Source organism: Staurois parvus, unplaced genomic scaffold, assembly GCF_062004578.1.
Source record: "Staurois parvus isolate SC_StPar_1 unplaced genomic scaffold, SC_StPar_1.0 ptg000195l, whole genome shotgun sequence".
Lineage (NCBI taxonomy): Eukaryota > Metazoa > Chordata > Amphibia > Anura > Ranidae > Staurois > Staurois parvus.
In genome coordinates, this window is record NW_028317991.1 from 7,750,928 (window position 1) to 7,761,393 (window position 10,466).

Genomic DNA, 10,466 nt, shown 5'->3' on the forward strand with positions numbered 1-10,466 from the left:
TGTGTACACTGGGAGGCCTGGAGGAAGCCATGCAGGTGACCGGCAGACTGGGGGGGGGGGGGTATAAACCATCAGGGGCCCCCAGGAGCCAAATCCTCATAAGCAGCAATGAGGGAAGAACCCCCTCCTGTCTGGAGTCACACACAGCCCCCCCATGTCCCGGGATAATGAGCCCAGCCTGCACCCTCCCTCCCTGTCCCCTCTCCCGCCTGTGTCCGGGCCTTGGCCGGTACGTATAGCACATGCCGGGGGTGCTGCCTGCCTCCACCACTCCCGGCACCGGCACTCACCTCCTCCGTGCGTCACTCAGCGCAATGTTTGACTGGAGAAACTTTCCCGCCCGCGCCCCTCTCTCTGCTCCGCCCCGGCAGAGGCTGCTACAGCGACACCCAGCGGCACGGCGGGAGAACTGCAGCCGTCTCCATGGCAACAAGAGGGAGCGTTGCAGTGCGGGGATCGCCTTCCCTTTCTGTTTTTCTTCCCTTTACATCTCCAAACTATGGCCCTCCAGGTGTTGAGGAACTACAAGTCCCATGAGGCCTTGCAAGACGCTGACATCCACAGGAAAGACACCCAGAGGCAGAGGCATGATGGGACTTGTAGTACTGCAACAGCTGGAGGGCCATAGCTTGGAGACCCCTGCTTTACATTGTTACAGGCGCCCATACACTATACAATCCGAGGATACAATCCGCCATGTCTGCGCTCACTGCGCGTTTCTACCCCTTTTCATGCGTTTTCAGTCTATTTTTTGGAACGCGGACATTTTTTAACGCAAAAAGTTGCGTGTTTGGTTCTATAGACTTCAATGAGAACGCTGGAGAAAGGCATGTAGTGTGCTTTTATGCGCTATTGATGCGTTTTGCGTTGTAAATCTTTCTAGCAACAAGAAAAATGAAAAAATATAAAAACAAAAAGCATAGAAAACACTGCAAAAACGCAACGCAAAACGCACTGCAGAAACGGGTCAAACGCAACTTGTATAGGTGTAGACTTACCCCAGGGTCACACCTAAGCGTTTTCCGCAGCGTTTTGCAGAAACCCAGTACAGTCCATTTAGCATGATTTCCTATGGGACACGTTCACAGCTCCACATTTTCACCAGGTGCGTTTTTTTTGAAAGGATCAGGGACTTTTCTGAAACGCAAAAAGTTGCGTTTTTGGTTCTATAGACTTCAATGGAAACGCTGCAGAAAAGCGTGTAGTGCGTTTTTGATGCGTTTTACCGTATTGTGATGCGTTTTGCGTTGTAAATCTGCCTAGCGACAAGAAAAATTATAAAAATGGAAAAAAAGCAAAACGTGACAAAATTACTGGAGCAAAACGCAACGCAGAAAGGGTCAAACGCAACCTGCATAGGTGTGAACCGAGCCTTACCCCAGGGTCACACCTAAGCGCTTTCCACAGTCTGTTGCAGAAAAGCACAACAGTCCATTTAACATGATTTCCTATGGGACATATTCACATCTGCGCATTTTCACCCGGTGCGTTTTTTAGAATAGGTCAGGGAATTTTTTTACGCAAAAAGTTGCGTTTTTGGTTCTATAGACTTCAATGGAAACACTGCAGAAAAGCATGTAGTGTGTTTTTGTCGCATTTTGATGCGTTTTGCTTTGTAAATCTGCCTAGCAACAAGAACATTTTTTGAAAATTTTAAAAACAAAACACTGCAAAAACGCAGGTGCAAAAATGCAAGACGCAACGCAGAAATGGGTCAAATTCAAACTGCATAGGTGTGAACCTAGCCTAAGAGCTGATGCAATCAGATGCATTTTTAAATGCAGAATAAACGCAGTAGGAATGTGTGCGGACACCTGGGAACGCGCAGAAATGCACTTAGTAAAGGAAATAAATGAAAATAAATAAGGACAGGTTCACATCTGCACGTTGTCACCCGGAGCGTTTTTTGGAAAGGGTCAGGGACTTTTTTGATCACAAAAAAGTTGCATTTTTGGTTCTATAGGCTTCAATGGAAATGCTGCAGAAAAGCATGTAGTGCATTTTTGCTGTGTTTTTATGCATTATTGATGCATTTTGCTTTGTAAATCTGCCTAGCAACAAGAAAATAGAAAAAATAATGCAAAACGCATCAAAAACACGGCAAAAACGCAACTCAATGCAGAAACGGCTCAAATGCCACCTGCATAGGTCTGAACATAGCCTTGGGACCAGTTCACACCACATGCAGTCCAGTTCTTTTTTTTTTTCTACATGAAAAACGCATTGATAGTAGGCTACATGGTTTCCAATGGCAAAGGTCACACCAGTTTAGTAACACTTTAAGTCAACCATACACAGGTCGAATTCTGAATGAATTTTCTTTCAAAAATCAGAAATTTTGTGCGTTTTTTCATTGTATGATGACACCACTGATTTCAAAATTCAACCAACCAAATCTTCAATTTCACGTCATGTTTCTACAGAAAAGAAATGTTGTGGCCAGGAATCCAGGTCATGGTTCATGCGCATTTCTTTTTGCATTTCTCCCATCATTGATTATAAATTAGTTGTTTTTCAAAAAATTTCCAACATGCCAAGATTCCTCTAATTCGATGGTCACTAGGTGTCTCATCACACAGTGGAAGCAAAAGAATGTTAGGTCACTTCTGCTTTCAACAAAAAACATGTCCTCACTTTTATACCTGCAAATCATGTCTTGTGTACATTTTTGTTATCCAATCCCTAAACATTGGGGAACTGGAGAAGTACAAAGAAGGGCAACCAAACTGATAAGAGGCATGGAGGAGCTCAGCTATGAGGAAAGATTAGAGGAACTGAATTTATTCTCTCTTGAGAAGAGGAGATTAAGGGGGCTCCACGCAGCCAAACAAGCCTACTTCCTGACCTTCATCAAGACCCTCTCCTCCAATCCTCGCCGACTCTTCTCCACCTTCAACTCTCTACTCTCGCCACCCCCACCTCCACCCAGCACCTCACTCACCGCCCTTGAGATTGCCAATCACTTCAAAAACAAGATTGACACAATTCACAAGGACATCGCCGCAACTCACACGCCTCTCAACCCGTCCCCTCTCACACCGCTACCCCCTCATCCCCCCTCCCCCTCGACATAACCCGCAGGGACTTAGTCACTGCTCAAACTCCCTCCAACCACGTTCCCCCTCACTCAGCTACCCCCTCATCACCCCTCTCACATGGCCCCACCACTGCTCTGACCTCCACTCCCACCCCACCCTACATTCCTCATACTGAAGCTCCCCCAACACTCTGCACCTTTGACCTTACTACCATCGAGGAAGTCTCCAAGATCCTCTCTGATGCCCGCCTCACCACCTGCCCCCTCACAACTCCTACGACCTCCCTCCCCCTCCATCCTACGCTCCCTCACCCACATCTTCAATCTCTCCCTCTCCTCAGGCACTTTCCCCTCCCCTCTGAAACATGCACACATCACCCCCATACTTAAAAAGCCCTCCCTGGACCCCAATGACCCGAACAACCTCAGACCCATCTCCCTGCTCCCATTTACATCTAAACTCCTCGAGCGCCTCGTCTACACCCGCCTATGCTCTCACCTCAACGTCAACAACCTCCTCGATCCCCTACGGTCCGGCTTCCGTTCCCTACATTCCACCGAAACCGCCTTACTCAAACTCTCCAACGACCTGCTAACCGCCAAAGCTAATGGCCACTATTCAGTGCTCCTACTCCTTGACCTCTCTGCGGCCTTCGACACAGTCGACCACCCCCTCCTTCTCAAAAAACTACACTTCCTCGGCCTCAGAGATTCTCCTCTCTCCTGGCTCTCATCCTACCTGTCACAACGCTCCTTCAGCGTTACCTATAATGCTACCACCTCCCCCTCACTCCCCCTCTCTGTTGGGGTCCCTCAAGGCTCTGTCCTCGGGCCCCTTCTCTTCTCCATCTACACCTCCTCCCTTGGCCAACTCATACACTCTCACGGCTTCAACTACCACCTCTATGCCGACGACACACAAATCTATCTCTCAACCCCCCACCTCACCCCTTCGGTCTCTGCCCGAATCACACACCTACTGAGCGACATATCAGACTGGATGTTGCTCCACTTCCTTAAACTGAACCTCTCCAAAACCGAGTTTCTTGTCTTCCCCCCAGCCCGGACACCACCCCCCATTGACTTCTCTATCACATCCAACAACGCCAATATCAAATCCACCCCACAGGCCAGAGTACTGGGTGTCATTCTGGACTCCAACCTATCCTTCCAGCCCCAAGTCCAATCTTTAACAAACTCGTGCAGACTCCACCTCCGCAACATCGCCAAAATCCGCACGTTCCTAACCCCAGAAACCACTAAACAGCTCATCCACTCCCTCATCATATCACGACTCGACTACTGCAACTCCCTCCTCACTGGCCTGCCTCGCCGCTGGCTATCCCCGCTTCAGTCGGTCCTGAATACGGCTGCCAGACTCATTCACCTTTCCAACCGCTCCGTTTCCGCCACCCCCCTCTGCCAATCCCTGGCTTCCGATTGCGCAACGGATCAAATTCAAAATCCTAACACTGACGTACAAAGCTGTCCACCATACTGCCCCGAACTACATCACCGACCTAATATCCAAGTACCACCCAGCACGCACTCTCCGCTCCTCACAAGACCTCCTTCTCTCTAGTTCCCTGGTCTCCTCCTCCCATGCCCGCCTGCAGGACTTCTCCAGGGTGTCACCCATCCTCTGGAACTCCCTGCCCCAACCCATCAGATTATCACCTACTCTCCTCTCCTTTAGGCGCACCCTAAAAACCCATCTCTTCAGGGAAGCCTACCCCACCCTCTGCTAACTTGACCGACCTCCTCCACTCTTCCCACCACTCCATCCCCCACAGCTATCTCCTCCTGTGCCACCATCCCCTCCCTCCTAGTTTGTAAGCTCGAAAGAGCAGGGCCCTCGATCCCCTCATGTTTTGCATTGTATTGGTATTGTTCTGTCACATGTTCTGTCCCCCTCTGTTATGTACAGCGCTGAGCGAACCATTGGCGCTTTATAAATACTGTATAATAATAATAATATGATCTCCATGTATAATACATAAGGGGGGATATGATCTCCATGTATAATACATAAGGGGGGATATGATCTCCATGTATAATACATAAGGGGGGATATGATCTCCATGTATAATACATAAGGGGGATATGATCACCATGTATAATACATAAGGGGGGATATGATCTCCATGTATAATACATAAGGGGGATATGATCTCCATGTATAATACATAAGGGGGGGGATATGATCTCCATGTATAATACATAAGGGGGATATGATCTCCATGTATAATACATAAGGGGGGGGGGGGGGTATGATCTCCATGTATAATACATAAGGAGGGATATGATCTCCATGTATAATACATAAGGGGGATATGATCTCCATGTATAATACATAAGGGGGGGGGGATATGATCTCCATGTATAATACATAAGGGGGGGGGATATGATCTCCATGTATAATACATAAGGGGGATATGATCTCCATGTATAATACATAAGGGGGGGTATGATCTCCATGTGTAATACATAAGGGGGGATATGATCTCCATGTATAATACATAAGGGGGATATGATCTCCATGTATAATACATAAGGGGGGGTATGATCTCCATGTATAATATATAAGGGGGGATATGATCTCCATGTATAATACATAAGGGGGGATATGATCTCCATGTATAATACATAAGGGGGGATATGATCACCATGTATAATACATAAGGGGGGATATGACCACCATGAATAATACATAAGGGGGATATGATCAACATGTATAATACATAAGGGGGGATATGATCTCCATGTATAATACATAAGGGGGGATATGATCTCCATGTATAATACATAAGGGGGATATGATCTCCATGTATAATACATAAGGGGGGATATGATCTCCATGTATAATACATAAGGGGGGATGTGATCTCCATGTATAATACATAAGGGGAGGATATGATCACCATGTATAATACATAAGGGGGATATGATCTCCATGTATAAATACATAAGGGGGGATATGATCACCATGTATAATACATAAGGGGGGATATGATCTCCATGTATAATACATAAGGGGGGATATGATCTCCATGTATAATACATAAGGGGGGATATGATCACCATGTATAATACATAAGGGGGGATATGATCACCATGTATAATACATAAGGGGGGATATGATCACCATGTATAATACATAAGGGGGGGTATGATCACCATGTATAATACATAGGGGGGATATGATCTCCATGTATAATACATAAGGGGGGATATGATCTCCATGTATAATACATAAAGGGGGATATGATCTCCATGTACAAATACATCAGTGGTTCATATAGAGAACTCGGTGTAGAGCTATTCACCCTGAGGTCATCACAGAGGACAAGGGGGCACTCTTTACATCTGGAGGAAAAGAAATGTAATCTCCAAACATGGAAAGGTTTCTTCACAGTGAGAGCTGTGAAAATGTGGAATAGACTCCCTCAAGAGTTGGTTCTAGCCAGCTCAGTGGATTGCTTTAAAAAAGTCCTGGATTCTTTCCTAGATACACAAAATATAACTGGATACTAACATTTATAGGTAAAGTTGATCCAGGGAATATCCGATTGCCTCTTGGGGGATCAGGAAGGAATTTTCTTTCCCTGCAGGAGCAAATTGGTTCATACTTTGCTGGGTTTTTTGCCTTCCTCTGGATCAACTGTGGGTGTAGGATTATAACTTTTTTTTTTTTATGGTTGAACCGGATGGACTTTTGTCTTTTTTCAGCCAGACTTGCCCTCAATCCCCTCATGTTTTGCATTGTATTGTTATTGTTCTGTCACATGTTCTGTCCCCCTTTGTAATGTACAGCGCTGAGCGAACCATTGGCGCTTTATAAATACTGTATAATAATAATAATAATAATGCCTGCAATCCCACATCTCTAACTTATAAAGCTGAAGATGTTGGGGTGAAGGGCCCATTCCCTTTGCTCAGGTGATGGCTCCGGTAATCCACCTTCCAGTTTTTCAGTCCTGGAATGTGGATAGCAGAGATCACTGGACAATGTTTTTCTATCCATGAGATGGTCTGACTTGGCTCCTTCAAGGCATGTTGATGGGGAGCCAGGCTTCCTTTGGTGGCCATGTTTCTTGGACCATAGGAGATTGGAATACTATTCCCCAAACCGTCAGCCTGGCATCTGTCTTTATCATTTTCAAGTAATAAAACAGAAAAAAACTTCTCCATTGTCAGAGCAAGGTTGGAAATCGACCAGATCAGGGAGTTCCTGCCCTGGCTAGAGAGGAGAATTTTTAGATTGAAAGGAGTCTGCTTGTTCCATGCCAACAGAATGTTTTGTTGGAGGGATATGGAATAAAGTGGGTGAATAGGACAGCCCTGGGGGAGACCATCCTGATCCCCAGGACTTTCTTAGAGAATTTCACAGAAGGGCGCTTCTTTGATCTAAAGACCCAAGCCCGAGATTTGAGATGGAGCAGTTTGTTCTCTGGAAGGGAGGAGCTGTACATAAATAAACTGTGGCAATAAAAAAAATTCACTAAATACAAAAAAAAGTCTACATACAGTGGGGCAAAAAAGTATTTAGTCAGCCACCAATTGTGCAAGTTCTCCCACTTAAAAAGATGAGAGAGGCCTGTAATTGGCATCATAAGTAGACCTCAACTATGAGAGACAAAATGAGAAAAAAAATCCAGACAATCACATTGGCTGATTTGGAAAGAATTTATTTGCAAATTATGGTGGAAAATAAGTATTTGGTCACCTACAAACAAGCAAGATTTCTGGCTCTCACAGACCTGTACCTTCTTCTTTAAGAGGCTCCTCTGTCCTGCACTCATTACCTGTATCAATGGCACCTGTTTGAACTTATCAGTATAAAAGACACCTGTCCACAACCTCAAACAGTCACACTCCAAACTTCACTATGGTGAAGACAAAAGAGCTGTCGAAGGACACCAGAAACAAAATTGTAGACCTGCACCAGGCTGGGAAGACTGAATCTGCAATAGGCAAGCAGCTTGGTGTGAGCAAATCAACTGTGGGAGCAATAATTAGAAAATGGAAGACATACAAGACCACTGATAATCTCCCTCGATCTGGGGCTCCACGCAAGATCTCACCCCGTGGGGTCAAAATGATCACAAGAACGGTGAGCAAAAATCCCAGGACCACACGGGGGGACCTAGTGAATGACCTGCAGAGAACTGGGACCAACGTAACAAAGGCTACCATCAGTAACACACTACGCTTCCAAGGACTCAGATCCTGCAGTGCCAGACGTGTCCCCCTGCTTAAGCCAGTACATGTCTGGGCCCGTCTGAAGTTTGCTAGAGAGCATTTGGATGATCCAGAAGAGGATTGGGAGAATGTCATATGGTCAGATGAAACCAAAATAGAACGGTTTGGTAGAAACACAACTCGTCGTGTTTGGAGGAGAGAAAATGCTGAGTTGCATCCAAAGAACTCCATACCTACTGTGAAGCATGGGGGTGGCAACATCATGCTTTGGGGCTGTTTCTCCGCAAAGGGACCAGGACGACTGATCCATGTACAGGACAGAATGAATGGGGCCATGTATCGTGAGATTTTGAGTGCAAACCTCCTTCCATCAGCAAGGGCATTGAAGATGAAACGTGGCTGGGTCTTCCAATATGACAATGATCCCAAACATACCGCCCGGGCAACGAAGGAGTGGCTTCGTAAGAAGCATTTCAAGGTCCTTGAGTGGCCTAGCCAGTCTCCAGATCTCAACCCCATAGAAAACCTTTGGAGAGAGTTGAAAGTCCGTGTTGCCCAGCGACAGCCCCAAAACATCACTGCTCTAGAGGAGATCTGCATGGAGGAATGGGCCAACATACCAGCAACAGTGTGTGCCAACCTTGTAAAGACTTACAGGAAACGTTTGACCTCTGTCATTGCCAACAAAGGATATATAACAAAGTATTGAGATGAACTTTTGATATTGACCAAATACTTATTTTCCACCATAATTTGCAAATAAATTCTTTCCAAATCAGCCAATGTGATTGTCTGGATTTTTTTTCTCATTTTGTCTCTCATAGTTGAGGTCTACCTATGATGCCAATTACAGGCCTCTCTCATCTTTTTAAGTGGGAGAACTTCCACAATTGGTGGCTGACTAAATACTTTTTTGCCCCACTGTATAAACAAAAGTGAAAACAATAAATGTGTAGAAAACACCATTAATGCAGAATTACAAATCAGGGGCTGTGTCCAAAATCAGGCCCAAATATTCCAGGACTGAAGAGCAGAGTTTTGGAAGGTGAACTCCCAACTGAAGGCCTGAAGTATCTGAATTGTCTTGTAGATGCTTTCTTAACACATGTACAGGCAGCTTATGTTATGCTATAGGGATGCAGCAACTGTACAAACACAGCCATTGGTCCTAATTTGACAGGTGTGTGGATGCACATGTACACAGACAACATACATTCGTGGCCACTCATCTGACAGCCGCTGTGTACCTATGGAGCCAGTTCACACCACATGCAGTGCTTTTTTTTTTTTTGCATCAAAAAGAATGGAAAGGATGTTAGAAGGGATCCAATAGCATAGTTCACACAAGTGCATTTCCGTTCCAGAAAAAAAAAAGTTCATACTGCTTTTTTTCTGCACAAAACTGCTAGAACACATCAAAAATGCACTGGACCCCAGAACAGTGACAGGAAAGGGAAGAAAATTTTATTTTAACTCCTCCCATGATCCTCTTCTGGTCACATGCACATCTGGACAAGATGGAGCTTAGAAGGCTGTATCTGGACACTGATAGGCTCCATCAACAGTAAATGTACTCAACACCTTCTCTCGTGGGTGTGCATTCTCAGCTCTGCAATGGCCATAACTAGAGATGAGCGAATTATTCAAAAATTCGATTCGGCTGATTCGCCGAATAAATTCGATTCGATGCGAATTTAACTTATTAAAAGGGTTTCTAGGCTTCAGAGAGCCTTTATATTAGTGCAGAACACTGTACCTTTAATTTAAATGCCCTTGGAGTCTGCTGGGGAAGAGAAATAATACTGTCAGTCAGTATGACATGCAGATGAGTGCCGTCGATCTTAGGGAGGAGGAGGAGGGAGGAGGGAGGATTCCAGTACAGCAAAAAGTGTATCTGCAGAGAGCTCCGCTATTTCTGACAGTTCCTTCACATTTACAGCGGTTAAAACATTGTATCTATTTGTTTCCGAATAAAAACATCTGTATCCTAAATGGAAACAAATAGATACAATGTTTCAACCGCTGTAAATGTGAAGGAACTGTCAGAGAACTGTCAGAAATAGCGGAGCTCTCTGCAGGGACACTTTTTGCCGGCTGTAGAAGGGATGAAAATCGGCCGATCGGGAAAAATTCGATTCGTGCATCCGAAGTTTGCTAATTTTTGGATTCGGTGCGAATCGAATTTTTCCTAATATTCGAAACGAATTCCACTTCGCCAAGTTCGATT

At 45.3% G+C, this 10,466-nt stretch overlaps 1 protein-coding gene across 1 annotated transcript in view; it reads right to left on the reverse strand.

Moving 5' to 3' along the window:
* CHAF1B (chromatin assembly factor 1 subunit B) overlaps positions 1–359 on the reverse strand; it is an 85,535-nt gene extending 85,176 nt beyond the window's left edge. Inside the window, exon 1 of the mRNA XM_089677923.1 lies at positions 291–359. The gene's annotated coding sequence lies outside the window, so the exon portion shown is untranslated. The remainder of the gene's footprint in view (positions 1–290) is intronic.
* Positions 360–10,466: the final 10,107 nt, after the last annotated feature.